We start from the raw sequence: 6,275 nt of genomic DNA on the forward strand, positions 1-6,275 counted from the left end.
CCATTGATGGGGATATTTGCCAGAGGAGTTGATTGGCCTGGAGCAGGCTAGTGAAACACCTTTATTTTTCTGATGTTAAGAGTTAGTCCCAGCACTGTACGATAGGGTACAGTAGGTCCAGATGTAGCATATGCAATAATAATTATTGCAAATGTCAGCTGCTTTATCACAGCACTATTATTCATATTAAATATTAGTAGTAAATTATTATTGAATTGCCATTATTAGTAGTATTAGTGAATTACTGTTAGTTCAGCTGAAGATTGAATCATGTTCCATTTATATACAAATAATAATTAGAACATTATCCATTGTTCTGATTCTCTTAGAGTTCCGTTGTGAGTTTCTAGGCAGTGGACACTGTTTATGTTTTCAGTCTGTGCAGTATTTTGTACTTTGGGAGTCTTGTACCTGGCTCAGGTCTCATAACAAGTAACTACGTTGCACAACACAGTGCTGTGCAGAGTGCTCAAGCTAGCACTGTCTGAGTTAACTTGTATGCTTAAAGCAGCACAGCTCCCTAAGCACTCAAAATGAAAGGAAAGGTACTCAAAATGTTGGATATATTAGCCACACTAATTCAGCTAATTGCTTTGGTGCCCAAACTAGGTTATTCAGAGCTAGCTTGGACATCTCTTCATGGCATGGCACTGCATTGTTTCACAAGGATTTCCTCAAGGGGTCCTTAGTCACTAATGCAAGAGAAGTAATCATAATTATTATTATTTCTGGGTTTCCTCTGAACAAGTCATGGGGAATCCTGACTTCATTGCTCAGCCCAGCAATCTGAAAAGTATGAAGCATTGTCACTAGGGGTAAGTATAGATATTTGGGGGTGTTAAGGGGAGGTTAAATCAATTCAAAATGGCTGTCCAATATCATTGGAGTCAGGATGGAGGGGGGCAGGGAGGCTGGGGGCCCACTGGGGGATGGTGGGAGGTGTCAGCCATGGGTGGGGTGGGGTCCCTCACAGTGAACCTATGACCCCATCCCTCCTGCGCCTTCCCCCACTGGGACTTACTTGCTTGGCTCCAGCAGTGGTGATGCTGATAAAAGTGGCTGCACCCCAAGCGCTTGCGGGATGGGGGTTGAGAGGGCTGGCTGGCTGGGGGTGCGGAGGGGATAAGGGGCTGGGAGAGGCAAAAAATAGCCCAGAGTAGGGTGGGGGGTAAAAAAAGCAGCCCCAGGGCTGGGTTTTCTCAGTCCCAGGTCTGTATTTAGTGCAAAGAACAGGAGTACTGTGACAGGAGTGCCTCTACTAGAGTCTGTCTATCAGTGACTCTGCCCTCCTGTTACGGGCCAACCGCCTACCTTTTCACTTGCCAAGCCTTGATCTTAATTAATTATGGATTTTAATTAGTGGGAGGCTGCCCATTTATTTGCCCTGGTGTCAAGGGGCATTATCTGCAGCTCCTTTTCCTCCCCTACACCGCAGCCCAAGCCTCGCAGATTATACTGACGTGGCTTGATCTGGACCTTGTTGTAATTTGGCTCTCTCCTTGATCTCCCTGGGCTTTGTGCAGCCTTGTCTCACTCTGGGGCTTCTCACCCCCCCCTTGCTCTGGGGCTGGGGTCAGTGCATCCCAAAAATGCTGCGCCCGCTCTGGTGCTGGGGTCCCTACGCCACCATGGATCCCCTATGAGGCCTCCTCCAACCCCTAATAGCCTCACCCAAACCACCAGTTGTAAACAGTAAACAGAAAACTCAAGCCCATAGGCTATAACATAAATCTCTGCCAATCGGCTACACCATCATTCTTCCTGCCACACCAGGGTTGCTCCATCTTTCCCCAATCTCAGGTCATACCTGCAGTCTGGCCTCTCCTCTTTACTCAGTCCAGCAGAGCCCCTTCCCCTTTGGCTGCCAGCAGGGAACTGCCCTCCTGGCCTCAGCCCTGGGGTTTATACGTGCCAGGCCCTGCCCCTTCTGGTCAGCTGACCCCCAGTGGTTGCCCCTAGCAACCCGCACCTGTGCCTCTGCTCTGAGAGTAGCTGGCACCTTAGTATCCTGCTACAAGTACGTATTTGAAACTGTGAATCACTTGGTTCTGTGCTGGATGGTTGTGGTCTGCTTAGGGATGTGAAGAGAAGGAACCTCTCTTAATGGTTAATCATCAGTTATTTAAACTGTAATGCATGAACAAACAAAAGCCATAAGGATAACAGGTACAGTTTGATCCTTTTAGCTGTTATTAAGAGGGTGTATAACATTGATGCCAATGTAATTCGATGACTCAGTGTGTGTGATCATGTCTTCCTCTAGTGCAAGGTAGTTCACATGGTAAATGGTAGGGGCCTGCACACCCTGTGGGCCACATCACCAGGTTCCAAACACTCTGGACTGCATTGGTGTAGGCCACAGCTCCACCGGGCAACTGTGTATGCAGGCACCCCAGACTTTCCCGCAACTCCTCAGGCTCAGACTCCCCTGTTGCACTGCACTGAATAGGTGCCCCAGGCCGTCAGGTTCCCCCTGGCATCATGGACTGTGCCAGGTCACCCTGCCCTCTGAGTCCAGGGCAGGAAGTGGAAGTCAGAAGAGGAAAGGGGAGCCCAGAGACAACAGCTCTTGCTGCAGCCAGAGCAGTGGGGGTAGGGGCAGCCAAGTGAAAGTCTGAGAGCTGGAAATTAACCCCTCACAGGCCACATGCAGCCTGTGGGCTGCCAGTTGCGTAGCCCTGCTTTAGTAATTTTAGTGAAGAAAAAAGCCTACTACTTCCTGTTAGTCAACAGAAGCCCTTTAATTTAAGTGATAGTGGTTTGTGGTTTTAGTTCCAAAAGCTCATTACACAGAAGGCTTTGGTAAATGTGTTAAGTATAAAACTGAAATTGTCAATACATGAAACTTATTTGAAATTACTAAGGAATGTTTTCTTCAACCACAGATTTGTAGTATCCATGCTGTCTTCAAGACTGGTGTAGTAGACAACATAAGATTAATTGTACTGGAATCGGCTTCTCAGTGACAAGGACTTCTACATCCCCAGGAGAAAAGATTGATTAATACAGTTCTGCATTTGACGTGTACATTGAACACCTTCAAGAGTAAATTGGATGCTTATCTTGCTGGGATCCTATAACCACAGCTGACTTCCTGCTCTTTGGGTGGGGGGCTGGACTCGATGATCTTCTGAGGTCCCTTCCAGCCCTAATGTCTATGAAATCTATGTGTATTCACCAGTGGAAGGCTTGTTTATAGAATAAGAGTGTCTTCTAAGAATTTTGAAATAATGTGAGAAACCTTACCTTGGGTTTTAATATCTTACATCACATTCATGATTAGAAGAAATTTGGAAGGAAAATTATTGTTTTATATGAATATTTAACATCTTATTTTTTCAGGGAAAACAGGGTGCAGTTAATGCTTGATAAGTTTTGTATTAGTGTGCTCTGTGTTAAATGACTATTGAAGAAAATTTCTGTGCACTCAAGGAGGAGAGAACAGTATTTTGTTTACTGAGGGTCCTGCCTTCTAGTCTTGATGTTACATACATAATATTCAGGGACGTTTACCATAGTGACTACTGGCCATATGCAACTGCAATTTGTTTTGGAGGCTGCTGAGCAATTAGGTAAATTAATCTATTTGTCACTAGTGTGTGGTATGCAGTTTAAGGGCCCAATTTTGCAACCACCCTGAATAGTTCCATTGATTTGTTTTCACTCAGTCTAATGAAAGTTCTACTTCCATATAATTGTTTTTGTAGTGAACAGGACTTAGAGGCTGAACAGGGAAGTGAAATAGTATTCAAGGATATTATGCCCCGGATAATATGTACTATGTGTATTCTGTTTTCCTTGTGAATTTTCAAAGAACTGCTGTACTTTCTAACCAGCTTTTGTGCCTTTTTCAATTTCCTATGTGTTTAATTTTAATTTGGATATATGACTGACAGTAAAGGCTGGTGATACAAGTTACAAGTCCCTAGCATGCAATTTCTCTTTTTTCAGGTATAAAACATATGAATGTTTAATTAACAGCGCCTTTCAAGCTGGAAAAATAAACATTCAAATGAGATCCTTTCCCCACAGGCTACCACAACCGTAAGTTACAGACAAATGAAAACTTGATGAAGGATCTATGACAGTACCCATTCCACTCCCCTCCACTGACCTCCATCTGTCATGAATGCAACTGGTCTGTATCATGGCAAGCAACCTCTGTGACTGCCAGTATTGTTAATAAATCATATGGTCCTAAAGGTATGAACTCCTTACAAATGCTGTTGTAATTCTTGATGTTCAAGTAGTCTCACACTTCAGACTTGCAGTAGATTTGAACAAAGTTCACTCGTGGTGGTGGTAGGTTCTTAAATCAAGAAGAAATATGTGCCTTGATAGAGGAAAAAATCAGGAGCAAACATATTGTTTCTTTATTCTCAGGGCAAAATGCCTCCTTTGTACTGCTGTCTGTAACAAGTGGAGAAACCCACTACTGTCACGAAAAGCAGATATCTCTCATGCATATAGGAACAGAAGGATTTCTGAAAAGGGCATTAATTCTGGTTTCTGTGAAATAGTTAACTCATGTAAATAATTAGTAGTAGATACTACTGCTATGCAAAGTCTGCTTTGAGGTCTGTTTTTGCACAAATGACTAGGTCTGTGAGGCAGTATGGCTCAGGCATTATTCCCTAAGGATATTTTATGTTGGTTCTGCGTCTTTCATGTTATCCACCATACAATTTTCACAGAGACAATATTCAGTGATGCCCAGATTTTCTTTCCCACTGTGTAGCAGCTATATGTCTGTGTAGTGTAGTGTTTCCACTGGTGAGATATACCACAGCATTTGCTTCTTTGCTGCTAGTTGGTTAACATCAATGAACAATGAGATCAGCCTCTGGTCCAAAATAGCTGTGGTCCAATATAAGTACTAAGCCTATGCAGTACTTTTGACAGGCAGAACTGAGGGTCTATGCAGCAGAATACAATGATCCCCGTTGATCATGGCTTGTTCAGAGCTAAGTTCACGTACACTATAGTATACCATTTAGACATACCTAAAACATTTAGCATAAAGAACCTTGAGTTCAATTGCTCAATCCATTTCCAATGACAAGCTTGTTTAATATTCTGAACAGGCTTCCCATATGAAATGGGAGTTACTTTTGCACCGAGAATGATTGCAGAGTTGCTTGTGACAGTACCTGGTACCTTTGAGGCTAAGTACAGACATTTAAAAAGCCCGAGCCTGAATTGATTCGATCTTTGCAGGTTAGTTTAACCTGTGCAAATTGGATCAATTTGCAAGTGAATCAACATTCCCTTTTGATTCCAGAAATGCAGGCACATGCCTGCAGTGGTTCAGGCCAGAAGCCATGGGGTGCTAGAGTGAGCCCTGCCTTCTCTTCTGCAATGGCTAAGGGAAGCTGAGCTGGGGGTGCAGTGGGGTGCATGGCCAGGCTCTGGCAGGCCTGAGTCTGATTGGGGAGGGGTTTAAAACGCCACCCTGGCCTGCAGGTACCCCAGACCATGTGTGCCTGGAGGAGGCAAGGGGAAGCAGCCCGTACCAGGCTTTTTGGATGGGAAGGGGAGAGGAAGTGTAGCCAGACCCTGGCTCCCAGCTGGCACCAAGCAGTGAGAGCAGGGACATGGCCAGACCTGACCTCCATTGGTGGCAGGGGAGGAGGAAGGGGAGAGCCATGCCTACTGCAGTGGCTCCCTAACAGCCCAGCCCAGCCTGGGCGTGGGGAGCCAGGAGCACAGGTTTACCCCCCTATCCCACAGCAGGGCCCAGTGCTGCGCCCTTCCAGCCCTGAGCCCCAAGGCAGTGCTGTACAAAGCCATAGGCAACAGAAGGCCAGGGCTAACGGAGATTAGCCATCCCCAACTGAGCCAGCAACAGCAACAGCAACTCCAGCACCACTGCTGTTGCAGCACTACACCCAGTGCCGCTGCTGTGTGCTCCTCTGCTGCCATGCATACAGCACCAGTGTGTGCCAGCACTGGAATGACTCTGGGGGAGGGAGGGCTGGGGTCAGGCAGGTGTGCGCCACACCACCCAGCCCCCACAAATATTTTCTAGTAATATTTTCTAGTGCTGCTTATGCACACAGCCTCCCCCCTCTCAGGCCCCATGGCAGGGGAATAGAAGGAGAGGAAGAGCCCTGCCCACCTCAGCATCTCTCTGACTGCCTGGGCCAACCTGGGTATGGGGAGCTGGGAGCAATCTGAGCACAGAGCTCCTGTGGCCCCAGCAAGCTGCATCTGGCTGGGAAGGGCCCAGCCCCTCCACACCCACCCTCACCAGTGCCCATAGTCTGGCCCGGTTC

At 46.4% G+C, this 6,275-nt stretch overlaps 1 long non-coding RNA gene across 1 annotated transcript; it reads left to right on the plus strand.

Moving 5' to 3' along the window:
• The first annotated feature begins 754 nt into the window (after window positions 1-754).
• On the plus strand, window positions 755-4,194 carry LOC109308223. The gene is made up of 4 exons (XR_002100553.1): window positions 755-815; window positions 3,343-3,372; window positions 3,897-3,951; window positions 4,033-4,194. It is a non-coding gene; the product is annotated as an uncharacterized LOC109308223 (long non-coding RNA).
• Window positions 4,195-6,275: the final 2,081 nt, after the last annotated feature.

The sequence above is a fragment of the Crocodylus porosus genome, unplaced genomic scaffold (assembly GCF_001723895.1).
Source record: "Crocodylus porosus isolate Cpor-Errol unplaced genomic scaffold, CroPor_comp1, whole genome shotgun sequence".
Classification (NCBI taxonomy): Eukaryota; Metazoa; Chordata; order Crocodylia; family Crocodylidae; genus Crocodylus; species Crocodylus porosus.